The sequence below is a fragment of the Rhinoraja longicauda genome, chromosome 19 (assembly GCF_053455715.1).
Source record: "Rhinoraja longicauda isolate Sanriku21f chromosome 19, sRhiLon1.1, whole genome shotgun sequence".
Classification (NCBI taxonomy): domain Eukaryota; kingdom Metazoa; phylum Chordata; class Chondrichthyes; order Rajiformes; family Arhynchobatidae; genus Rhinoraja; species Rhinoraja longicauda.
Genome location: NC_135971.1, coordinates 14657041 through 14683788, shown reverse-complemented (window position 1 = coordinate 14683788; position 26748 = coordinate 14657041). Strand labels below are relative to the sequence as shown.

The 26748-nt window shown below is 46.1% G+C and overlaps 1 protein-coding gene across 1 annotated transcript in view; it reads left to right on the top strand.

Annotated features, from left to right (window-relative positions):
- LOC144602699 (zinc-binding protein A33-like) overlaps positions 1 to 26748 on the top strand; it is a 69979-nt gene that overhangs the window by 9717 nt on the left and 33514 nt on the right. The window lies entirely within an intron of this gene.

The window sequence follows — 26748 nt, the reverse complement described above, 5'->3', positions numbered from 1 at the left end:
TCCTCAAAGAATTCCAGAAGATTAGTCAAGCATGATTTCCCTTTCGTAAATCCATGCTGACTCGGAACAATCCTGTTACTACTATCCAAATGCTCCGCAATTTCGTCTTTTATTATTGACTCCAGCATCTTCCCCACCACTGATGTAAGACTAACTGGTCTATAATCTCCCGTTTTCTCTCTCCCTCCATTCTTAAAAAGTGGGACAACATTAGCTACCCTCCAATCCATAGGAACTGATCCTGAATCTATAGAACATTGGAAAATGATCACCAATGCGTCCACAATTTCTAGTGCCACCTCCTTAAGTTCTCTGGGATGCAGACCATCAGGCCCTGGGGATTTATCAGCCTTCAGTCCCATCAGTCTACCCAACACCATTTCCTGCCTAATGTGGATTTCCTTCAGTTCCTCCAACACCCTAGGATCTCTGCCCACTAGAACATCTGGGAGATTGCTTGTACCTTCCTTAGTGAAGACAGATCCAAAGTACCGGTTCAACTTGTCTGCCATTTCCTTGTTTCCCATAATAAATTCTCCCGCTTCTGTCTTCGAGGGACCCACATTTGCCTTGACTATTTTTCTCCTCTTTACATACCTAAAAAAGCTTTTACTATCGTCCTTTATATTATTGGCTAGTTTACCCTCGTACCTCATCTTGTCTCCATGTATTGCCTTCTTAGTCATCTTCTGTTGCTGTTTAAAAGAGTCCCAATCCTCTGGCTTCCCACTCTTCTTTGCTTTGTTGTAATTCTGCTCTTTTATTTTTATGCTGTCCTTGACTTCCCTTGTCAGCCACGGGTGTCTCTTACTCCCCTTGGAATCTTTCCTCCTCTTTGGGATAAATTGGATGAAGTTGAGGGGGGAGGTGAAGGGACAGGTGTTGCATCTCCTGCGGTTGCAGGGGAATGTGCCTGGGGATGGGGTGGTTTAGGCAGGAAGGGACGAAAGGTCAGAGCCTCAGAATTAAAGGATGTTCCGTTAGGAAGGAGATGAAGGGAAATGCTTTTAATCAGAGGGTGGTGAATTTGTGGAATTCATTGCCACAGAAGGCTGTGGAGGCCAAGTCGGTGGATATTTTTAAGGTAGAGATAGCTGGATTCTTGATTAGTATGGATGTCAGAGGTTATGGGGAGAAGACAGGAGAATGGGGTTAGGAGGAAGAGGTAGATCAGCCATGATTGAATGGTGGAGTAGAATTGAAAGGCCGAATGGCCTAATTCTAATACTTTCACTGATGACATTACGACCTGATGACGGTCCAACTTCACCTGATAACCCAGCCCTTCAGACCTGATGAAGTTGTTGTAAACCCTTTTGCACCCACTCCAATTGACTAACAAACCCACCCTTCCCTTTGTCTCACCCTCCACTCAAGCAGGTCATCTGGCCCCTCGTGTCTGCCCCCTTTCACTGTGATCATGACGACCCCACCACGCACCTCTACCTCCTCTTTAACATCCTTAAATTACCGCTCACCTCAATATCCTGCACCGATCTGCCTCCATATCTGAATAACCCGCTTCATCCCCCCTTCCCCACCGCAATCTCACAATCCTCCTCACTCTCCGCACTCGTCCACCCCGTCCACCCTCCCCCACCTCACGAAATTCCCCTCTCCATCCCCGGATAAAAACTCCGGGAGAAATGTCTGTTGTCCACCCGATGTCGTTGTGGGTGAAACCCCGGGCAGGGTTTCAGTTGTCCGCCCGCCTGTGCCTGAGGCCGAGCGGCCTCTCCTCCTTGTCCCGGGGCCGCGCTGCCCGAGTCTCCCCCCGACCCCCGGGGACTCTCTGATTCTCTGCTTCTCCCCCCAGTCTCCGTCACCCTGGATGTGGAAACAGCGGGTCCGGGGCTCGAGGTGTCTGAGGATCGGAAGAGGGTGAGACTGACCGGGACCCGGAGGAGTCTCCCTGACACCGGGAAGAGGTTTACAGACAGTGCGTGTGTGCTGGGATCGGAGGGATTCACATCGGGGAGACATTACTGGGAGGTGGAGGTGGCGGGGAGTCGGGGCTGGAGACTGGGAGTCGCCGCAGAGTCTGTGGAGAGGAAGGGACCGGTCACACTGACCCCGGAGACTGGAGTCTGGAGCATCGGGCGGTGGTTTGACGGGTTTGATGCACTCACCTCCCCTCCATCCCGTCTCCCCGCCCGTCCCATCCCCGGGAGGGTGGGAGTTTATCTCAGTTACGAGTCCGGGACAGTTTCATTTTACGACGCGGATACCAAGTCCCATCTCCACACCTTCACTGGGAATAAATTCACGGAGAAATTTTATCCTTTCTTCGGGGATTATTGGCCTTGGGATGGAAACTGGCTGAGGATCTGCTCCGGTTCCGCTCCGGGTGTGTAAAAGGGTCGGGTCCCGGGACCGGCGTCAGGAGCGGGGCTCAGGGGCTGTGGGGCAGAAACCCGGTGGACAACAGGTCGGCGCTGAACGGCTCCCATTTAATCCCCAAATTCCGCCTCGTAAAAACCCCAGTGAGCGCGGAAATAAAACCAGGGGGAATGTAAATGTGGGAAGAGAGAAATAAACAGCAAGTGGAATCAGAGCTGTCGATCCGTTCATTTCAACGCGTTAACCGCGTCACTTCTTGGTCCCGCCACTAGATGGCAGCAACGCCGCGCGGTGCGACCACAGACCAGCTGTAACTTTGAGAATTAACTTTGACAATTGCAGAAACAGCGGGAATCTGATTTAATAAGTGACTTTTGTCACCTGTTACCACACCTGCGGCCCAAACCACATGCATGGCTTAAAATGGGGAATAAAAGCAGAAATTGCCCCCAAAACTCAGCAGGTCAGGCAGCATCTGCAAGGTGAAACATACCTTACATTTCAATGGACAATAGGTGCAGGAGTAGGCCATTCGGCCCCTCGAGCCAGCACCGCCATTCAATGTGATTATGGCTGATCATTCACAATCAGTACCCCGTTCCTGCCTTCTCCCTATAACCCCTGACTCCTCTATCATTAAGAGCTCTATCTAGCTCTCTCTTTTTTTAAAATATGTATATATATATATATTTATTTTTTTACAGAACTTTTTTAAACAAGTCATCCCTCCCAACCCCCCTCCCACATCTCTCCCCCTGTATTAATGCTTAATAAGAAAAAGAAAGGAAAGATAAAGAAAACAGAAAGATTGCCTGGGTGGTGGAAGTTCTGAACACGCTCCATGGAATTCCAATCAGAATAAACTATTTATATATATGTACTTCTCACCCAAAAGGACCAACGAGAATATCAGCAACTCTTCTATGTGTATAGACCCATCTTTTGTAAATAAGGGCGGCAAATATTTAAAAACGTATCATATTTGTTCCTTAAGTTATAAGTAATTTTTTCAAGTGGGATACAATTAGAAATTTCATTATTCCAAAGGTCCATGTTTAAATAGGAATCTGATTTCCAAGTAACTGCGATAGATTTTTTGGCTACTGCTAATGCAATTTTTATAAATTCTTTCTGATATTTATTCATTTTAAGTTGTGGTTTTATCCCTTCAACATCACCCAATAAAAAAAGTCTTGGGCTATGTGGGAGTATTCCAATAATCTGTTCCAAAAAACCTCTTAAATTTGTCCAAAAAGATTGATTTTTTGAACAGGACCAAGTAGAATGAAAAAAAGTACCAATTTCTTGATTGCACCGAAAACATTGGTCAGATAAGCTTGGGTTTATTCTCTTTAATTTTTGTGGTGTCATATATAATTGGTGTAAAAAGTTATATTGTACTAATCTAAATCGAACATTTATTGTATTTTTCATACTGTCAAGGCATAATTTTTGACCAATTTGTTCCATCAATATTAATATTCAAATCCGTCTCCCATCTTCGCCTTGATATATGGATTCCTTGTTTGGATTAAATTATACATAATAAAGATAAAAAATTTAATTTGTCCTTTTTGAATTAGGTTTTCAATTTCCATAGGTTTCGGAAGTAACATTGTTTGACCCAGTTTATCTCTTAAATAAGCTCTTAATTGAAAGTAACAAAAAAGAGTATTATTTGATATTTGTTATTTATTTTTCAGTTGTTCAAATGACATCAATATACCTTTTTCAAAACAATCTCCTATATATCTAATCCCTTTTTGATACCATCTATATGGTACCATCTATTCAAATTTCCTTCGAAATTCTGAGAAACAATCTTCTCAAATACCAGGAAGCAGTAAAGTCTGCTAGAGCACAATACTTCTCCGACCTTATTTCCAAAAACTCTCATAACTCCAAGGTCCTATTTAGAACAATTACCTCTGTCATATGTCCCGCCCCCAGTACCAGCTTAGTTGGGTCCCCTGCTAAGTGCGAAGAATTCGCTAAATTTTTCACCAACAAAGTTGAGAATATTAGAATGAACATTTCCCCTCCCACCCGTGACCTAGCTGTCTCACTAGTCTGTTCATCTAAATTGGACTGCTTCCAACCCGTCACTCTATCCTCCCTTGCAAAGCTTGTCTCCGCTATGAAACCTGCAACCTGCCCCCTTGTTCCTGCCCCCACTGCCCTTCTGAAGGATGTCATTGCAATAGCTGGTCCCAGCATCCTCTCTATTATCAAGTTCTCTGGCCACTGGCACTGTTCCAACCAGTTTCAAGCACGCGGTGGTCCAGCCCCTACTGAAAAAACCTAACCTAGACCCCACCTTGCCTAGCAACTACAGACCCATTTCCAAACTGCCATTCCTGTCAAAAGTCCTTGAAAAGGCAATCCTTAACCAATTAGTGCCCTACCTGCACCAAAACACCATCCTGGAAAGTTTCCAGTCAGGTTTCAGAGCCCACCACAGCACAGAGTCTGCCTTGTTGAAGGTACACAACGACCTGCTTCTCGCCATCGACACCGGCGACTGTGCAATCCTGCTCCTTCTCGACCTCAGCGCAGCATTCGATACAGTGGACCACACCATCCTTATTGACCGTCTCCGGTACGCGGTTGGCATTGATGGCACTGCCCTGAGCTGGTTCGCTTCGTACCTCAAAGATAGGAGTTTCGCCATCAACATAGGCAGTTATTCCTCTGCTCCAGCTAGCCTCTCCTGCGGAGTTCCACAAGGCTCCATCCTAGGCCCCATTCTCTTCTCTCTATACATGCTCCCCCTTGGCCAAATCATTCAAAGGCACGGCATTTCTTTCCACTGCTATGCCGATGACACTCAGCTTTACCTCCCCCTGAAACCCAACAACCAGTCAAATTTAAACAGCCTCTCACACTGCCTTGAGGACATAAAATGTTGGATGGCACAGAACTTCCTCCAATTAAATGAGAGCAAGTCTGAGGTCATCCTATTCGGCCCCCCCGACTCCATCAAATTGATAACAGGCAGTCTTGGAAGCCTATCCTGCCTAGTCAAACCGCATGTCAAAAACCTCGGCATGATATTTGACTCTGCATTAAAATTTGATAAGCAAGTCAACGCTGTGGTAAAAGCCAGCTTCTTCCAACTTCGAACCATAGCTAAAATCAAACCTTTCCTCAAATTCGACGACACAGAAAAAATCATTCACGCTTTCATTTCCTCCCGCCTAGACTACTGCAACTCCCTATACACTGGGATCAGCCAATCTTCCCTGTCCCGCCTGCAACTGGTCCAAAACGCCGCAGCGAGACTCCTGACGGGTACCCGTAAAAGGGACCACATCACCCCGATTCTGGCCTCTCTCCACTGGCTCCCTGTACGGTACAGAATCAACTTCAAGCTCCTCCTATTCACGTATAAAGCCCTAAATGGACACTCCCCCCCCTACATCAAAAATCTTCTAACCCCCCTCTCTAACTCCAGGTCCCTCAGATCGGCCGACTTGGGGCTATTCACTATCCCACGGTCTAGGCTTAAACTCAGGGGTGACCGCGCTTTTGCGGTTGCAGCTCCTAGACTGTGGAACAGCATCCCTCTCCCGATCAGAACTGCCCCCTCCATCGACTCCTTTAAGTCCAGGCTCAAAACATATTTCTACTCCCTAGCGTTTGAGGCTCATTGAGGAGGCGCTGTGAACTGTTTGCGTGCTACTGTATGTTTTCATTTTTTTTCTCTATTGGAACCTAATCAAATGTACAGCACTTTGGTCAACGTGGGTTGTTTTTAAATGTGCTATACAAATAAAATTGACTTGACTTGACTTGACTATATAAAAGCTGATTGTCCATTGTAAAAGGTATCAGTCCGTTTTGAATCAGAGGGGTCCTTGCTAATAAGGATTTCTTAGTTTCATCCTCAAAGTTTACCTTATTCCATAATCTGATCAGGTGTTTTAATAATGGAGATTCTTTCAGTCCCCGTATCAATTTAGGTTCCCATTTATATATAAAGTCTTCTGGTATATTTTCTCCTATTTTATCTATTTCTATTCTCGTCCATGCCGGTTTTTCTTCTTCAAAAAGAGATGCAATAAATCTAAGTTGATTTGCTTTATAATAATTATTAAAATTTGGAAGTTGTAATCCTCCTGAATCAAATTTCCATGTCAATTTTTCCAACGATATTCTTGACATCTTACCTTTCCAAATAAATTTCCGCACACATTTATTTAACTCTTGAAAAAACTTCTGCGGTACTTGTATTGGTATTGTTTGAAATAAATATTGTAGTTTCGGAAATATATTCATTTTTACAACATTAACTCTTCCTATTAATGTTATTGGTAACGTCATCCATTTATCAAGGTCTTGTTGAATTTTATTTAGTAATAATAAATAATTTAATTTATATAAATTCCTCATATCATTATCAATTCTTATACCTAAATACTTTATACCAATTAATGGCCATCTAAATTGGGTTACTAATCGACATTGAGTATAGTCTCCTTTAGTAAGGGGTAAAATTTCACTTTTATCCCAATTTATTTTGCCATATTCTTCCAATCTAAAAGATAGTTTACGCAACGAGTCTAATGGCTTTGTTAAATATATCAAAACATCATCTGCAAATAAGTTAATCTTAAATTCTTCCTGGTTAACTTTAAAACCCTTAATATCTGAGTCAGTTCTGATTAGTTCAGCTAATGGTTCTATCGCCAGCACAAATAAAGCAGGTGATAATGGACATCCTTGTCTAGTTGACCTTTTTAATTGAAAGGGTGTTGAAGTTTGGCCATTTGTCACTACTTTGGCTTTTGGATTAGCATTTAGAGCTTTAATCCTATTTATAAAGGTTGTTCCTAACCCGTATTTTTCCAATACTTTATATAAAAAATCCCATTCTAACCTATCGAATGCTTTTTCTGCATCCAAAGCTACTGCTACACTTATTTCAGCCCTCTTTTGTGCCAAATGCATTATACTAAATGATCTAGTTACATTATCTGCAGAATGTCTATTTTTAATAAACCCAGTTTGATCCATATGTATTAATTTTGATAGATATTTAGACAATCTACTAGATAAAAATTATACTATTATTTTATAATCTGTATTCAACAAAGATATAGGTCTGCATGATGCTGGTTTTAAAGGGTCTCTATCTTTTGTTGGTATTACTGTTAGGATCGCTGTCGTAAAAGACTCTGGGAGATTATGCGTTCTTTCCCCCTGATGTATTACCTCCATAAAAGGAGGAATTAATAATTCTTTAAATTTTTTAATAAAATTCTGGTGGGAACCCATCTTCTCCTGGAGATTTATTACTCCGTAATGATGCTAAAACTTCTTTAACCTCTTTTAATGAAAAAGGCATATCTAATCCCATCTGTTCTTCTAAATTTAATTTTGGAAGGTTTATTTGTCATAGAAATCTTTCTATCTCGTTAATATCTTTTTGTGATTCCGACTGATATAATTCAGAATAATTTTTTTTTTAAAGTTTCATTAATTTCTAAAGGTTTATAAGTAATTTTATTTGTATTTATTCTAATGGCATTAATCGTTCTCGAAGACTGCTCAGTTTTCAATTGCCAGGCAAGAACCTTATGTGATCTCTCTCCTAACTCGTAGTACCTCTGTTTAGTTCTCATAATTGCTTTTTCTGTTCGGTATGTCTGTAACATATTATATTGTAACTTCTTATTAATAAGTTGTCTTCGTTTCTCTTCTGTTTCATACCTTTGAGATTCTTTTTCTAATTTTGTAATTTCTTTCTCCAATTGCTCTACTTCAGCCATATATTCTTTCTTAATTTTAGAAGTGTAACTTATTATCTGTCCTCTCAAATATGCTTTCATTGCATCCCATAAAACAAATTTATCATCAACTGAGTTGGAATTTGTATCTAAAAAAAATTAAATTTGTCTTCTCATGAAATCACAGAAATCTTCTCGATTTAATAATGTTGAATTAAATCTCCATCTATAAGTCGTTTCCTCCTTATCCATCATTACCATTGTCATTATTAAAGGGGAATGGTCTGACAATATTCTTGCTTTATATTCAACATTTTTCACTCTGTCCTGTATATTTGTTGATAATAAAAAGAAATCAATCCTCGAGTAAACTTTATGTCTATTTGAATAAAAAGAATAATCTCTTTCTCTTGGGTTAAGTCTTCTCCATATATCGGTTAGATTTAAATCTTTCATCAATGACAAAGTTAATTTTGCTATTTTCGTTTTTGTAACTGTCCTAGCTGATCTATCTAAAACTGGGTCTAAACAAAAATTAAAGTCTCCACCTATTAGTATTTTATCGTGAGCATCGGCCAAATTCAAAAAAGTTTCTTTTATAAATTTTATATCATTTTCATTTGGTGCATAAATATTCATCAAAGTCCATAATTCCGAAAAAAGTTGACAATGTATAATCACATATCTTCCCGCAGGATCGATGATTGTATTTTATATTTTAATTGGTAACGTTTTATTAACCAAAATTGCGACTCCCCTCCCCCTTCCCACCCAGTCTCTTTTTAATTTCTGATGTTCCATCTCTGTTAAGTGTGTTTCCTGCAAAAAAGCTATATCTATCTTTATTTTTTTGATGTGTGTTAAAATTCGTTTTCTTTTCACCGGCCCATTTAGCCCATTAACATTAAAACTCAAAAAATTCAATAATTTAGCTATTATTCTTAACAAAATGACTCCAATCTACAACGTTGCTTAACACCTCATTTCTCGTAGTTCTTTGGGGAATTTCCTTAAAATTCACCATGTTGCTGTACTTCCCCCCCCCACCCCTAACATCCAGGCTAAAAGAAAGAGAAAAAGAAAAAAGAAAAATAAATTATTAGAGGAACACAAAATACCCCCCTACTAATGCTGTTTGTGAAAAAGAAAACAACATTACCTCCCTCCATTTTACGGGTCATGGCTAATGCCATGAATACACACATGAATCCCGCAGTCATCAATCAGTGGTTCTCCAGCCCCCCCGAACCAAAATAACTTTTCTCCACTACTCATTTTATATATTTTTCCACCGTTTCAAGTCTATATGTTATTCTCTTTCATCTTGTATCTTGTATCTGGAGAGCTTTTGGAAGTTTTAAAGCAAAATCCTCTGCCTCCCGATAGTCAGTAAAGAATTTATTTCCTCCAGTTTCTGAAAATATTTTCAACGTTGCAGGATATCGCAGATAAAATCTGTAGCCCTTTTTCCCACAAGACTTTTTTCACTGGTTTAAATTCCTTCCTTCTCTTCAAAAGTTCATAACTTATATCAGGGTAGAAAAAAAGTTTATTCTCTCCACTTCTCAATGGACCAGAATTCGTTTTGGCACTTTGTGCAGCCGCCTGCAAAACTCTTTCTTTGTCCTGATGTCTTAAACATTTTATTAGAATTGATCGCGGATACTGACCATGTTTTGGTCTTGGTCTTAAGGCCCTATGTACCCTTTCAATTTCAATTGGTTGGTCACTCTTTTCCATTCCCAAGATATCCGGGATCCATTTTTGAAAAAATTCTATTGGCTCCTCTCCCTCTGCACCTTCTTCAAGACCGACAATCTTTATATTATTTAGTCTAGTGCCATTCTCCAGCAAGTCCAATTTTGCAAATATCTGTTTCCTTTCCATTGTCCAGGCAGTTACATCATTTTCGATCTTGTTCACTCTATCGTTAGTGTCTTCAGTTGTTTCTTCCAGTCTTTTAACTTTCTTAAAAGTTTCCTCCATTTTTTTTAAACTCCTGTTGATCCGAATGTTATTATTGTTAACTGTCAGTTCCAATGATTTTAATTGGTCATATATTTGTTGTAGGATCTCTTCTATATCTCCACGGTATTTTTTACTTTCGATTTTACCTTTGGCTCTAACAGGTAGGTAAGATTCTTCTTCTGATGACTCTTCTTGGTCATCTATATTTTCAGGCGGGCCTGGGTCTTGGTCGATTTCACTGTCTGTGGTGGCAGAGGCATCCTGGGATTGTAGTTCTTTTGAAACAGTTTGTACCGTTTCGCGCATGCGCAGCTCCACGCGATCGCTCATGCGCAGCTCCCCGCGATCGCACATGTGCAGCTCCCCGCGATCGCGCGGGATGCGCTTCTTCCTCCCGGATGTCGCCGCCACTACTTGTCGATCCTCAGTGCCTGGGCCGAGGCATGTCGTCTCAGACATAGGCTCAACCTGAGCGCGAGGATTCTCCGTTACAGCAAGCCTGCCTTTCTTCCCCTCTCTCAGTCTCTTCGAGTTGCTCATTTTCTTTGATTTAGGCTTAGAAGCCATGCTTTAAACAATCCCGGGTGGTTTTCTAAACAGTTATAAACAGTTTCTTTACTTAATCGGCAGTTTTCTAAATTTTTTCAAGGGAGCTGCAAGACCATGACCTGAACCTACGTCATCACGTGACGACCCCCTATTTAGCTCTCTCTTGAAAGCATCCAGATAATTGGCCTCCACTGCCTTCTGAGGCAGAGAATTCCACAGATTTACAACTCTCTGACTGAAAAAGTTTTTCCTTGCCTCCGTTCTAAATGGCCTACCCCTTATTCTTAAACGGTGGCCCCTGATTCTGGACTCCCCCAACATCGGGAACATGTTTCCTGCCTCTAGCGTGTCCAATCCCTTAATAATATTATATGTTTCAATAAGATCCCCTCTCATCCTTCTAAATTCCACTGTATAGAAGCCTAGTTGCTCCAGCCTTTCAACATATGACAGTCCCGCCATTCCGGGAATTAACCTAGTAAACCTACACTGCACGCCCTCAATAGCAAGAATGTCCTTCCTCAAATTTGGAGACCAAAACTGCACACAGTACTCCAGGTGCGGTCTCACTAGGGCCCAGTACAAATGTAGAAGGACATATTTGCTCCTATACTCAACTCCTCTTGTCATAAAGGCCAACATGCCATTAGCTTTCTTCACTGCCTGCTGTATCTGCATGCTAAGTTTAAGTGTCTGATGAACAAGGACACTCAGATTTCTTTGTACTTCCCCATTTCTTAACTTGACATCATTCAGATAATAATCTGCCTTCCTGTTCTTTCGACCAAAGTGGATAGCCCCACATTTATCCACATTAAACTGCATCTGCCATGCATCTGCCCACTCACACAACCTGTCCAAGTCACCCTGCATCCTCATAGCATCCTCCTCACAGTTCACACAGCCACCCAGCTTTGTGTCATCCGCAAATTTGCTAATGTTACTTTTCATCCCTTTATCTAAGTCATTAATGTATATTGTAAATAGCTGTGGTCCCAGCACCAAGCCTTGCGGTACCCCACTAGTCACTGCCTGCCATTCTGCAAGGGACCCATTTATCCCTACTCTTTGTTTCCTGTCTGCCAACCAATTTTCTATCCAGAAGATTAGTCAAGCATGATTTTCCCGTCGTAAATCCATGTTGGCTCGGAACGATCCTGTTACTGCTATCCAAATGTTTTTCAGATCGGATACTGATGACAAATGATGATCAACCTGAGTTATTAACTCTGTTTCTCTCTCTACAGATGCTAACCGTCCAGCTGAGTATTTCTCGGATTTTATTTTTGATTTTCAGCATCTCCCTATTCCTTCTCTCCAGAGATGCTGCCTGACCTGCCGAGTTACTCCGGCACTTTGTGTCTATCCGTCCAAACCTTTCCTGTCTGTGTGTCTGCCCGAATTTCTTTTCATTATTGTCCATTTGAGAATGCTTGTGCCTCTGATGGATATTAGGGTGCCGTCTGTACGGAGTACACGTGTTCTCGCCGTGACCTGCGTGGGTTTTCACCAGATGCTCAGGTTGCCATCCACACTCCAAAGACGTGCAGGTTGTAGGTTAATTGGCTTCGATAAAATTGTAAATTGTCCCTACTGTATGTGGGATAGTGCTGGTGTGCGGGGATCGGTGGTTAGTGCGGATTCGGTGGGCCGAAGGGCCTGTTTCTGTGCTATAAAGTGGAAGATAATAAAGAGGACGAAGATTGGACATTTTGCCTTCCATCACAGTGAGGAATTTGGGGAATCCGCTGAGTTGGATGTTTATGTTAACTTCTATGTAATTCTGTGTCTTGTTGCTTTTTTTAAATGTCTGGCTATATGGTAATTCGCATATCACTGTACCTTAATTGGTACATGTGACAATAAAAGACCTTTGACTCTAAAACTTACTGAAGCTTACTTGGAGAATTTAAGGCTTTTAAACTAGCTCTTGTTCACACATTATCTTTTTTTCTGATTATTGTGTAATGAGGATCTGTGATGCCATCTGCCAGCCTGATTCTCTCCTCACTTACACCTCAATCATCCCCTCTAACATCTTCAGACTTTAAACTCAAAGCTTGTCAACGACTGATTGCTGAAGATAGACACAAAAGGCTGGAGTAACTCAGCGGGACAGGCAGCATCTCTGGAGAGAAGGAACGGGTGACGTTTCGGGTCGAGACCCTTCTTCAGACTCAATCTTCGGTTTAAACCAGCATCTGCAGTTCCTTCCAACGCACGGGTCGATTCTGACCGTTTGAAGATGGGTCTTGACACGAAACGTCACCCATTCCTTCTCTCCAGAGATGCTGTTTGTCCCGCTGAGTTAGTCCAGCAATTTGTCTTCGGGTTAAACCAGCATCTGCAGTTCCTTCCTACACATACCGACTGATTACTGTTCACTTCAGCTTTGATGGCAACCGGTATTATGGAAGCAAGACCCCATGGCGCTGATGGCGGCGGCAACCCGAGACCCGCTGTTGCCGCGGCTCCTCAACCCCCTCCTCCACCCTCTCCCCCTCATCCCCCTCCCTCTCCGCCGGGCCTGCAGCGGCGGCCCCGACCTCGACCGGCAGCGGCTCCACAAGGAGCGGCGGCGGCTGCGGAGAGAGGCGGCCATGGAGGCCCGGAGTGGAGGAGGAGAGAGAAATGGGGGGGTGAGGGAGAGGAGGAGAGAAAAATTGAGGGGTGAGGGAGAGGAGGAGAGGGAAATGGAGGGGTGAGGAGGAGAGGTGAGGTAGTGGAAGAAGATGAGGAAGGGAGGTGAAGGAGAGGAAGAGGGGGGTTGAGGAGGAGGTGCAGGGTGAGGAGGGTGAAAGGGAGTGGAGGAGAGGGGGAGGAGGAGAGGGAGAGGGCGAGGAGGTGGGGTAAAGGAAAGGAAGAGGAGGGGTGAGAGGGAGGAGGAGCAAGAGGAGGAGCGGTGATTCGGAGGTATCCTCTTCAGGAAACGGGGCTTCATCTCCACTCCACGTTGTTGTCCAACCTCACTTACCCCCTCTGGCAGTTTGTTCCAGACACCCACGACCTTCTGTGTGAAAATGTTGTTCATCAGGTTCCGATTAAATCTTGCACCTCTCACCACAAACCTGTGACCTCTAGTTCTCGATTCCACTGCTCCGGGTAACAGACTGTGCATTCACTCTGTCTATTCACCTATTGATCTTATGCACTTCAGCCTCCTGCGCTCCAATGAATAAATCCTTCCCTGCCCAACCTCTCCCTCTCCCTTTCGCTCTGACCCTCAAATCCTGGCACCATCTTCGTGAATCTACTCTGCAGTTGTTTCCAGCATTTTATCCTGCCTTACACTGTCCCAAGCGCTACTCTCCGCTTCCGTCTCTATTCAGGACAGTTTAATGTGTAACTGACCCCTCCCTGTGGTAGAGAGCGGGGGAACCCTCCATAGTTTCCGCGGGTGGATTTGTCTCCTTCCTTTAAAATGGTCGTAACGATGGTGACCCTCGGGTGCTCTGGTCGGCGCTCCTCTTCCCAGAGGAAGGCAGACATTGATGGTGAAACTCACCGGCGCCTTCAGTGCACCTGCACAACCTTTGGCCGTCTGAGGAGAAGACTGTTTGAAGATCAGGACGCGCAGCAACGCCACGCGGTGCGACCACAGACCAGCTGTAACTTTGAGAATTAACTTTGATAATTGCAGAAACAGCGGGAATCAGAAGTGACTTTTGTCACCTATTACCACACCTGCGGCCCAAACCACGTGCATGGCTTAAAATGTGGAATAAACGTAGAAATTCCCCCAAATACTTAGTAGGTTAGCCAGCTGCAAGGTGAAACAGACCGTACATTTCAGATCTAATACTAATGATGAATGGTGTTCAACCTGAGCCATTAACTCTGTTTCGCTCTGTACAGAAGCTAACCAATCTGCTGGGTATTTGTTGGATCTTATGTCTTTCAGATTTTCAGCATCTGCTTTTTTTTAGTTTTTCCAGTTCAATGTTCGATTGGAATATGAGTCTGACTATAAATTGGCAAGAAAATAAAACGGACAGAAAACGTTGGCAGCATTCGACAGGTCGAGCAGAAAGTAGTATGTGGATAGGGAGGCTTAATATTTCTGAGGTTCTGTGGAGCAGCGAGTAGAGCCGCTACCTCGGGGCCAGAGACCAGGGTTCAACCCTTACGATAATTTGGAGTCCACGTCGAGAACAACGGATACAGTAGATGTGTTTGGAGGAGGTGCAAGTGAACCTCTGCCTCACATGAAAGGACTGGTGGCGTCCCTGAGTGGTGTCTAGGGAGAACAGGTGTTGCGTCTACTGGATTCCTAACTCTCGGCGAGACCAAGTGCAATCTGGGCAATCGTTTAGCTGAGCACCGATCTTCCGCCTTGGCCTACGTGATCTCACGGTTGTCAAATGTTTTTACTCCCCTTCCCATTCCCATACTGACATTTCTGCCCTCGGCCTCCTCCACTGTCAGAGTGAGGCCACACGCAAATTGGAGGAACAGCACCTGATATTTCCCTTGGGCAGCTTGCAAACCAGCGGTATTAATATTGATTTCTCTAATTTCAAGTAACCCTTTCATTCCCTCTCCCTGCTTCTCCCTCTACCCACCATAGGCGTCCCACTAGTTTTATTATTCGTGCCCCATAATGATCATTTCCACAGTCAACAATAGACCATTGTGTGCTCCATTTTTCCCTAGACATCTGGACATTGACCACAAACGCACTGACTCCAACAGGTACCCAGTCAGTGCTTCCACTAGCCCAGCCTCCTGTGAGGATACCATCTCCTTCTCTCACTTCCTCCATCTCTCCCGCATCAGTGCTCTAGATGAGGTGTGAAGGATGGAAATGCAGACGATGGTTGAAACCGAGGATAGACAAAAAGCTGGAGTAACTCAACGGGATAGGCAGCATCTCTGGAGAGAAGGAATGGGTGACATTTCAGCCGAGACCTTTCTCCGGACTGGTTCGGGATCACAGAGTGGCCAAACGGTCATGTATTCGCAGCCCAATTTACCGGTTACATTGCCATCTGTTTATTACAATTATAAAAGATCATTGTGACATTTTTCGATCAAAGTATAGTTTAGTTTAGAGATAGTGGGAACAAAAACTGCAGTTGCTGGATTAAATCGAAGGTAGACACAAAATGCTGGAGGAACTCAGGGGATCTCGACCCGAAACGTCACCCATTCCTTCTCTCCAGAGATGCTGCCTGACCCGTTGAGTTACTCCAGCATTTTGTGTCTCCCTTTAGTTTAGAGATACATCGCGGAAACAGGCCCTTCGGCCCAACGATTCCGCACCGACCAACAATCCCCGCACATTGACACACTGGGGACAATTTACACTTCTACCAAGCCAATTAACATACAAACCCTATACGTCTTTGGAGTGTGAGAGAGAACCGAAGATCTTGGAAAAAACTTACGTGGTCACAGGGAGAACTCCGTACAGACAGCAGTCGGGATCGAACCCGGGTCCCGGCGCTGTCAGCCAGCAACTCTATCGCTGCCCCGCGACAGAAGTGGGAGGACTTGTGCAGTTTTATTGCCACAGGGAAGAAGGATCTCCTGTGGCGTTCTGTACTGCATCTTTACATTTTCACAAAAGTATTTCACAAAAGCAGTTAACGCGTTGAAATGAACAGCTCTGATTTCACTTGCTGTTTTTGTAGGAAAATAACTGCGGATGCTTGTACAAATCGAATGTATCACAAAATACTGGAGTAACTCAGCGGGTCAGACAGCATCTCCGAATAGAAGGAATGGGTGATGTTTAGGGTCGAGACCCTTCTTCGGACCCTACATTTTATGATACCCTCACTTGCTGCTTAATTCACTCTTCCCACATTTAAATTCCCCCTTCTTTTATTTCCGCTCTCGCTGGGGTTTTACGACATGGAATTTGGGGATTAAATGGGAGCCGTTCAGCGCCAACCTGTTGTCCACCGGGTTCAAGGTCATCAGGCCATAAGTGACAGGAAAAGAATTAGGCCATTCGGCCCATCAAGTCTACTCCACCATCCAATCATGGCTGATCGATCTCTCCCTCCAAACCACATTCTCCCCGATTCTCCTCATAAACCCTGACACCCGTACTAATCGACAATCTATCTATCCCTACCTTAAAAATATCCATTGACGTGGCCTCCACAGCCTTCTGTGCCAAGGAATTCCACAGATTCATCATCCTCTAACTAAAGAAATTCCTCCTCATCTACTTCGTACAATAACATCCTCCTGCACATATTTTCTATGTTTCTATACATAACAGGAATGTTTCGTTTAGTTGTTAGTTTAGTTTAGGGGAATGCGATTTTGGGAAAGTGCAGTTGGCTCCAGGGTGGGAATGATGGGCCAAATGGCCTCCCACAAGAGCATCAGGTGGTGTGTCTTTGTGATGGTACCATTCCCCGCCAGGTAGGGTTTTTTTTCACCCAGAGAGTTTTAAATCTGTGGAATTCTCTGCCACAAAAGGTAGTGGAGGTCAATTCAATGGATCTTTTAAAGACAGAGTTGGATATAGCACTTCGGGCTAAAGGAATCAAGGGATATGGGGAACAGGGTACTGATTTTAGATGATCAGCCATGATCATATTGAATGACCGTGCTGGATCTAAGGGCCGAAGGGCCTACTCCTGCACCTATATTCGATGTTTCTATGTTTCCAATTGTTGAATGCCGACCAAGATGCCCCCATCTAAGTTAGTCCCATGTGCCGCGTGTGGCCCATCCCACAGCCAGGCACCTGTCCAAATGTTTTATTAAATGCTCTTAAAAGCTTCAAATACCCGCCCCAATGTACCTGAGAAAGAGGCGAGGGGGGGGGGGGGGGGGGTGGCCACGACTGAAACAAGACATGTTACCCGCATTCTACAGAGAGGCAGGCAGAGCCTGATCCCTACGGGTTCCCACCCGCAACCGGGAATTTGTTTTGGACACATTATGTGAGAACAAAGGACCTGGTCTCGGACAGGGTGGTATGCAGCACAGGGCTTCCGCAGGAAACAGTGCTACCTCCATTCATGTTCACCCTGTACACTGCGGGCTTCAGGCACAGCTCTGCAAACTCCTATCTACAGAAGTTCTCTGACGACTCTGCCATCGTAGGCCTCATCACTGGCGACGAGGACAGGGCGTACACAGAACTGATCAAGGAGTTTGTGCACAGGTGCCAGCAGAACTGCCTCCGGATCAACGCTGGGAAAACCAGGGAGATGGTGGTAGATTTCCGCAGGCGCAGCCAGGTCCCCCCGACACCGGTGAACATCCAAGGAATGGACATTGAGAGGGTGGATTCTTATAAGTACCTGAGTGTTTACCTCAATAATAAATTGGACTGGACCGAAAACACCGATGCGCTGTACAGAAAGGGCCAGAGCAGACTTTATCGGCTCAGGAGACTCAGGTCCTTTGGAGTACTGGGGGCACTCCTAAGGACCTTCTACAACACGGTGGTTGCATCAGACCTTTTCTATGGAGTGGTCTGCTGGAGCACCAGCATCTCAGCGGTGGAAGGCAAGTGACTCGCTGGTCAGGAAGGCCAGCTCTGTCCTGGGTTGCTCCCTCGACTCAGTGCAGGAGAGAGGAGGATGATGGCAAAGTTACCATCGCTGCTGGGCAAGGACTCCCACCGCATGCAGGACACTGTCACTGCACTGAGTAGCTCCTTCGGTGACAGACTCCTTCGCCCCAAGTGCGTGAAGGAGAGATATAGGACGTCCTTCCTTCCTGCTGCTGTGAGACTGCACAGCCAGCACTGCTCCCAGCAGATGAGTCAATAGGAACAGTTAAGAATACACAGAAAACTGATGACAATTTATCCTTGTCTTTACTTTTATTTATAACTAGACCAAGTGGACCCGTTGGGCCCATTCCGCGGAGAGGGGGGAAAGGGAAGGGGAGAGGGTGTCACTGAGTGAGCCCTGGATCCAAAGCCTGTTCCGTATTGTAGCATCCTCACCCCCCCCACTCAAACCCCCTTATCCCCCCGCCTCCCCTACTGACCCACCCCATCCCTCTACCCTCCCCCAAGTGCACCTCCCCTGCCCCACCTCCACTTGCCCCTCCCCCACTTGCCCCTCCCCTACCCCCACTCCCCCTAGCCCTGCCACCATCCACATTTCCCCCTCCCCACCCCTATTCCCCCTTCCCCATCCCCTCACCCCACCTCCCCCACTCTCCCTGCCAGCACCCCAATCTCCCCCATCCCCACTCTTCCCTTTTCCCCACCCCCACCCTGCCCTCCTCCCCACCCACAATCTCCCCCCACCCACACTCTCTCCAACCCTACCCCTCCCCGCACTCTCTCCTCCCCACCCCTACCTACACCAACACCCCCACTCTCTCCTCCCCACCCCCCTTTCCCCCCACCTCCACTCCCCCCACCCCCACTCTCTTACCATGACCCCAACCACCCCACCCCACCCTCCCCTGCCTCCCACACCCAGTCCCCCTTCCCCCCACCCTTCCTCTCCCCACTCACACTCTTCCCGACCCCCTTCCCCCCACCCCACTTCCCCCCCACCCCCACTCTCTCCTCCCCTTCCCGTCCTCCCCCACTCTCTCCTTCGCCCCCACCCTCCCCTCCACCCACTCGAACCCCCCTCCTGCCGGTCCGGCAACGCCGCTTGAAGCTACTCCTTGCGAGGAGGGAGAGGAAAGGGGAGAGGAAGGCACTGTGCACCGCACTCCCGTCAGTCGGGCGGGTGCCCCCCCTCTCGGATTGGGAGAGGCGACGACACCTCCCGGCGGTCTGCGCTGCCCGATCTGAGGAATGTCAAGCGCGAGGCATGCCGGGTCGGGCGGCGGTGCACCGGGGGGCGGAGCGCATTAGTTAAATGTCCATGGGGGGAGCGCATTATTTAAAGGTCCGGGGGGGGGGGAGGTGACGCATTAGTCAAAGGTCCGGGGGGGGGGGGCGCATTAGTTAAAGGTCCGGGGTGGGGGAGCGCATTAGTTAAAGGTCGGGGGTGGGGGTGCGCATTAGTTAAAGGTCCGGGGTGGGGGAGCGCATTAGTTAAAGGTCCATGGGGGGAGGGGCGCATCAATTAAAGGTCCGGGGTGGGGGTGGCACATTAGTCCAAGGTCCGCGGGAGGGGGGGCGTATTAGACGAGAGAGATATTGGAATGCAGACGCACAGCTCGATGAAAATTGCAATAGGGATGGGCAGGGTGGTGACGAAGGCGTTTGGCTCATTTGCTTGGGTACATGAGGGTATGAAATACAGGATTTGATACAACGGTACAAGCCAATGGTAAGACCCACACCTGCAGATTCAGGGACAGTTTCTTCCCATCTGTGACCAGGCAACTGAATTATCCTACCAGAGAGCAGTGCTGAACTACTATCTACCTATTTGGTGACCCTCGGACTATCATGAATCGGAGTTTACTAGCGTTACCTTGCACTAAAAGTTCTTCCCATCTCATGTATCTATACAGTGGAAATGGGTTGATTTTCTGCAAACTGGATAGGACCCAACAAAAGCTTTTCACTGTAGCCCGGGACACGTGACAATAAACTAAACTGGACTGACTGCATTTACAGTACCTTCCCGCTCAGCTCCATCCAGGGATCCCAGCCGTTTTTCCAAATGAGACAGAGGTTAACGGTCACTTCATCCACTGCATTCTGTATTCCTGGTGACACCCGGTGCACAGTCGTGTGAAACGCGTTGAACTGAACGGATCGTCAGCTCTGATTCCACTTGCCGTTTATTTCTCACTTCCCACAGTTACATTCCCCCGGTTTTATTTCCGCGCTCACTGGGGTTTTTACGACGCGGAATTTGAGGATTAAATGGGAACCGACCTGTTGTCCACCGGGTTTCTGCCCCACAGCCCCTGATCCCCGCTCCTGACGCCGGTCCCGGGACCCGACCCTTTTACACACCCGGAGCGGAAACGGAGCAGATCCTCAGCCAGTTTCCATCCCAATAAGGCCCGAAGAAAGGATAACGTTTCTCCGTGAATTTATTCCCAGTGAAGTTGTGGAGATGGGACTTGGTGTCCGCGTCGTAAAATGAAACTGTCCCGGACTCGTAACTGAGATAAACTCCCATCCTCCCGGGGATGGGACGGGCGGGGAGACGGGATGGAGGGGAGGTGAGTGCATCAAACCCGTCACCCCCCCCCCCCCCCCCGCCCCCCGCCCCCCGCCTGATGCTCCAGACTCCAGTCTCCGGGGTCAGTGTGGCCGGTCCCTTCCTCTCCACAGACTCTGTGGCGACTCCCAGACTCCAGCCCCGACTCCCCGCCACCTCCATCTCATATAGAGAACCTGCAGCTCTTGGAATTCCTTCTCCAGAACAAAGAAGGGTCCCGACAGCGAAAAGTGGTTTGTCCATTTCCCCCCACAGATGCTGCCTGGCCCGTTGAGTTCCTCCAGCACTTTTCTTTCTCAAGCTATTTCGACAGATTTCTTGTATCTATCATTTCCAATATTCACTTTGCCTTCTCTCACTTTAGGGAATTTCCGATTTCATTCCGCCCTCCGATCTCCAACTGCCCCCCCCCGTCCCCCCCCAAACCCGCCTTTACGCCGCTGTGGAAGGGGTGACGGGGAGGAGGAGCAAGAGGAGGAGGGGGTGATTCGAAGGTATCCTCCTTCTTCAGGAAACGGGGCTTCAACTCCACTACACGTTGTTGTCCAGCCTCACTTACCCCCTCTGGCAGCTTGTTCCAGACACCCACGACCTTCTGTGTGAAAATGTTGTTCCTCTGGTTCCTGATTAAATCTTGCACCTCTCACCACAAACCTGTGTCCTCTAGTTCTCGATTCCACTGCTCCGGGTAACAGACTGTGCATTCTCCCTGTCTATTCACCTCTTGGTCTTATGCACTTCAACCTCCTGCGCTCCAATTAATAAATCCTTCCCTGCCCAACCTCTCCCTTTTGCTCTGACCCTCAAATCCCGGCACCATCTTCGTGAATCCACTCTGCAGTTGTTTCCAGCATTTTATCCTGCCTTACACTGTCCCAAGCGCTACTCTCCGCTTCCGTCTATATTCAGGACAGTTTAATGTGTAACTGACCCCCTCCCTGTGGTAGAGAGCGGGGGAACCCTCCATAGTTTCCGCGGGTGGATTTGTCTCCTTCCTTTAAAATGGTCGTAACGATGGTGACCCTCGGGTGCTCTGGCCGGCGCTCCGCTTCCCAGAGGAAGGCAGACATTGATGGTGAAACTCACCAGCGCCTTCAGCGCACCTGCACAACCTTTGGCCGTCTGAGGAGAAGACTGTTTGAAGATCAGGACACAATTCGCAAGTCCTCAATCATTTTGTCACACACCTTCTGTCTTTTCATCTCTGGCCTTTGTCCAACCGTCTGACTATCAACTCCCTCTCCCCCCTCAACTGTGTCAACCTATTGCCAGCCAGGCTTTGTCCTGCCCCCTTCCTCCCATCGTTATTCCATCTCCCACCCCCTACAATCAGTCTGAAGAAGGGTCCCGACCCGAAACATCAGCTGTCCATGTTCTCAAGATGTGCTGTTTGAACCACTGACTTACTCCAGCACTTTGCACTTTTTTTTGTAAACCTGCATCTGCAGTTCCTTGTTTCTGCATCTTCACGTTGAACATTTGCGTCAGATTTACATTAATTCCTCTAGACGGCAGCGTGCGCAGTGGACATGCGTTTTGAACCAGGAAATGGCAGAGTTAAAAAATGGCTTCGAAAGACCAGGTCGAGAGTTTAACCGAGGAGGTAGTTTGTCCCATCTGTCTGGATTTCTTCACCGATCCGGTGTCACTGGAGTGTGGGCACAACTTCTGCCGCTCCTGTATCACACAGAGTTGGGACAGGGAGGAGAGAAACTCCTGCCCGGAATGTAGAGAGGTGTTTACAGACCGCACCCTCAGGGTGAGTCGGGCCTTGGCGAGACTGGCTGAGAAAGCTCGAACACTGAGCCTGAATCGGACAGAGAAGGAAAGTAAACTTCACTGCGAGGAACATCAGGAAGAACTGAAGCTGTTTTGTGAAACTGACAAGAAGCTGATCTGTGTGGTTTGTCGAGATGCGCGGGAACACAAGACTCACAGCTTCATGCCGGTTAAAGAAGCTGTTGAAAACTACAAGGTAAAAGCAAACCGATTTTGATCGCATCATTGTTTAATTCCGTTTTTATTGTCTAACGCTTTTATTCTCCGATTTTCAAACACAATCGCAGGGTCGGGTTAAAGCTTCCATCCAGTCTCTCACAAAATATAAATCAGAGATGCAGCAAATGGAGCAGCAACAGAAAGAGAAGATTTCTGGAGTTCTGGTGAGGCTTTTAAGTTTCGATTTCCTGATCTTGTGCAGATTTGATCCCTGTGACGCGTGTAATAACAGGGCAGCGCAGTGACACCAGTAGTGCTGCTGTCTCCTAGTTCTGGTGAGCGGGTTCGATCCTGACCTCGGGTGCTGCATAGAAAATAGGTGCAGGAGTAGGCCATTCGGCTCTTCGAACCAGCACCGTCATTCAATATGATCACGGCCTACTTTTTATTCTTAAATTGTAACCCCTGGTTCTGACTCCCCCAACATCGGGAACAATTTTCCTGCACCTAACCTCTCCAATCCCTAAAGAATTTTACATGTTTCTATAAGATCCTATCAAATTCCAGTGAATACAAGCCCAGTCGACCCATTTAAAATCAGGCTGAAGAAGGGTCTCGACCCGAAACGTCACCCATTCCCTCTCCTAGATGCTGCCTGACCTGCTGAGTTACTCCAGCATTTTGTGATACATTCTTTCATCATATGTCAGTCCCGCCATCCCGGTAATTAACCTGATGAACCTACACTGCACTCCCTCAATATCAAGAATGTCCTTCCTTAAATTAGGAGAACAAACAGCACACAATTTTCCAGGTGTGGCCTCAACAGGACCCTGCACAACTGCAGTAGGACCTCCTTGCTCCTAAACTCAAATCCTCTCACAGTGAAGGCCAACATGCCATTAGTTTTCTTCACTGCCTGCTGTACGTGCATGCTTACTTTCATTGACTGGTGTACAAGGACACCCATGTCTCATTGCACCTCCACTTTTCCTAATCTGACACCATTCAGATAATAATCTGCCTTCTTGTTCTTGCGACCAAAGTGGATAACGTCATATTTATTCACATGTTACTGCATCTGCCATGCATCTGCCCACTCACCCAACCTGTCCAACTCACCCTGCAGCCTCAGAGCATCCTCCTCGCAGCTCACACTGCCGCCCAGCTTTGTGGCATCCGCAAACTTGGAGATGTTACATTTAATTCCCTCGTCTAAATCGTTAATATATATTGTAAATAACTGCGGTCCCAGCAATGAGCCTTTCGGCACCCCACTAGGGAGCGGTGGACGGATAAATGGGAATTAATGGACACCTGAAAAGGAATAGGCAGCTGGGAATTGTATTAGGTGTAGAGGATTGAAGGTTATAAGATTACCCTCACAACATTTCAGAAGCATTTAGACAAACTATTGAATTGCCAAAGCAAGTAAAAAAATGCACAGGACAAATGTCACCGTCAACCTCTGAGGGAAACACAATCAGTGACATTACATATTGATCTTCACCTTTCATTTGACAGGAACAGTCACACAACCTTCAGTCCAAGATCGCATCCCAGTTTGCTGAACTGCACCAGATTCTCACTGATAAAGAGCAGCGCGTACAGGCAGATATCCGGGAGGAAGAGAAGAGGATTCTGAATAGAATGAAGAAAAATCTAGGAGAGATCGAAGAGAATTTAAAATCTATTCAGGAGGAACTCTCTAAGTTGCAGCAGCAGATGGATCAAAAGGACAGTGTGGTGTTTCTGAAGGTGAGGGGTTACACCACAGTCTGGCGAAGTGAAAGTGCAGTCACAAAATGGAGGGGGATATTTCAGAAATACATGCTGCATTTATCAGTAATTCAGAACTGGGTAAATGTTTCATCTGTTCCAGCTGTTGTTCCCAAACTAATTGGCCTCCCGCATAATCTATGGTATCTCAGGACTGCCTGGCCTGAATGTAGAGAGGTGTTTGTATTCTGTGGAGTTGAGAACTACGACGGGTGATCCTATATCTGATCCCAAGGGCCACGATTGAGCAGAGGACAGTAAATCTCTGGGATTCTCCAACCAAGAGACTCTGAGAGGTTTAACCTATTAGACGTATTTATACCAGAGGAAGATACATTTTCGAAAATTCGGGGAACTGAAATCAAAGGGAATGGGACAAGGCGGAGGAGTTTGTTCCTGGGCTACATTAGCCATGACCACATTGTGGGGATTAACATTGAAATCTAGAATGTGGCGCACACAGCAGATTGGACATCTATATCCGGTTCCCATCAGCAGTGGGCGGTCACCTTGGGGGAATTTGCTCTGTTTGTTTTACCCGCCTTTGTTCACCATAGAATGACATCACATTCTACATCATAGGCCAGTCCATTCGCCACATCCTATCCAGTCATGATTTCTGCTCCACTCAACATCCCTCCCATCTACTCACCACACCCGGTAACAATACCCCGAATTCCAGGAGTGCTCACATGTTTATCCCGCTCGCCCTTAAATGTATCTCTGCTGTTGTCTTCATTCCCTCCAATGCAAGTGAGGTCCATGTTCTCATAAATGTGAGGTTATCCACTTTGGCGGCAAGAACAGGAAAGCAGAGTATTACCTGAATGGTGGCCAATTAGGAAAAGGGGAGATGCAACGTGACCTGGGTGTCATGGTGCACCAGTCATTGAAAGCAAGCGTGCAGGTGCAGCAGACAGTGAAGAAAGTGAATGGTATGTTAGCATTCATAGCAAGAGGATTTGAGTATATAGGAGCAGGGAGGTTCTGCTGCAGTTGTACAGGGCCTTGGTGCGACTGCACCTGGAGTATTGTGTACAGTTTTGGTCTCGTAATCTGAGGAAAGACATTCTAGCATTAGAGGGGGTACAGAGAAGGTTCACCAGATTGATCCCTGGGATGGCAGGACATTCATATGAAGAAAGACTGGATAGACTAGGCTTATACTCGCTGGAATTTAGAAGACTGAGGGGGGATCTTATTGAAACATATAAAATTCTTAAGGTGTTGGAGAGGCTAGATGCGGGAAGATTGTTCCAGAACCAGGGGTCACAGCTTAAGGATAAGGGGGAAGTCTTTTTGGACCGAGATGAGAAAACATTTCTTCACACAGAGAGTGGTGAGTCTGTGGAATTCTCTGCCCCAGAAGGTAGTTGAGTCCAGTTCATTGGCTATATTTAAGAGGGAGTTAGATGTGCCCTTGTGGCTAAAGGGGTCAGGGGTATGGAGAGAAGGCAGGTACAGGTTACTGAGCTGGATGATCAGCCATGATCATATTGAATGGCAGTGCAGGCTCGAAGGGCCGAATGGCCTTCTCCTGCACCTATTTTCTATGTTTCTATGACTGCATTCCTTTCGGTATTTGTTGAAGTCGACGTTATATTTCAGCTTTGATTTTTGCTCTCCCATCGATTAGAGTTATTATTTCATCCTCACCCATTTAAATCCACCGATAAACTTAAATCCTATCTCATCATTCTTCAGATAAAATCCCACGACCTGCCTAGTCTTTGCATTGAGCTCCATCCTCTCAGTCATGACATCATTCTCATGAACATGCCTTGTGCTTTTCCCCATCGTTCTATGTCTCGACGGTAATGTCCACTTTCTATCTGCATGACAGCGGCGATAAGAGTTGGGAAATGGGAATTATCAGAGGGTTGTAGAAAAGTGAAGAAATTCCCGCTGTCGGGATGAGGACGGTCTATCTCAGTCAATTGAGATTTGTGTTTTATTTCTTTCAGGAGGAAGCTGGTCGCAAGCGAAGGTAGGACATGCTCTTGATGGAAATATTGTACATTTTGGTGGAACAACTCAAAACATTTCTAATGCTCAGTTGATAACCGGCTGTTAAATATTCGCAGGGTTCGTGATGAAGCCAAACCACTGTCGGTGGTAGAGGAGGCCTTGCCGATTGACAAGTTTCATTGCCCTGTTTCATTCAACACAACATTTAAAGAAACATCTGATGACTTCAAGCAAGGTAAAGCTTATACCTTTTCCATTGTTCTTGTTTCTGACATCTTGAAGTAAGATGTGTACGAAAGAACTGCAGTTGCAGGTTTAAATGGAAAGTAGACACAAAATGCTGGAGTGACTCAGCGGGACAGGCAGCATCTCTGTCGAGAAGGAATGGGTGATGTTTCAGGTCTGGACCCGAA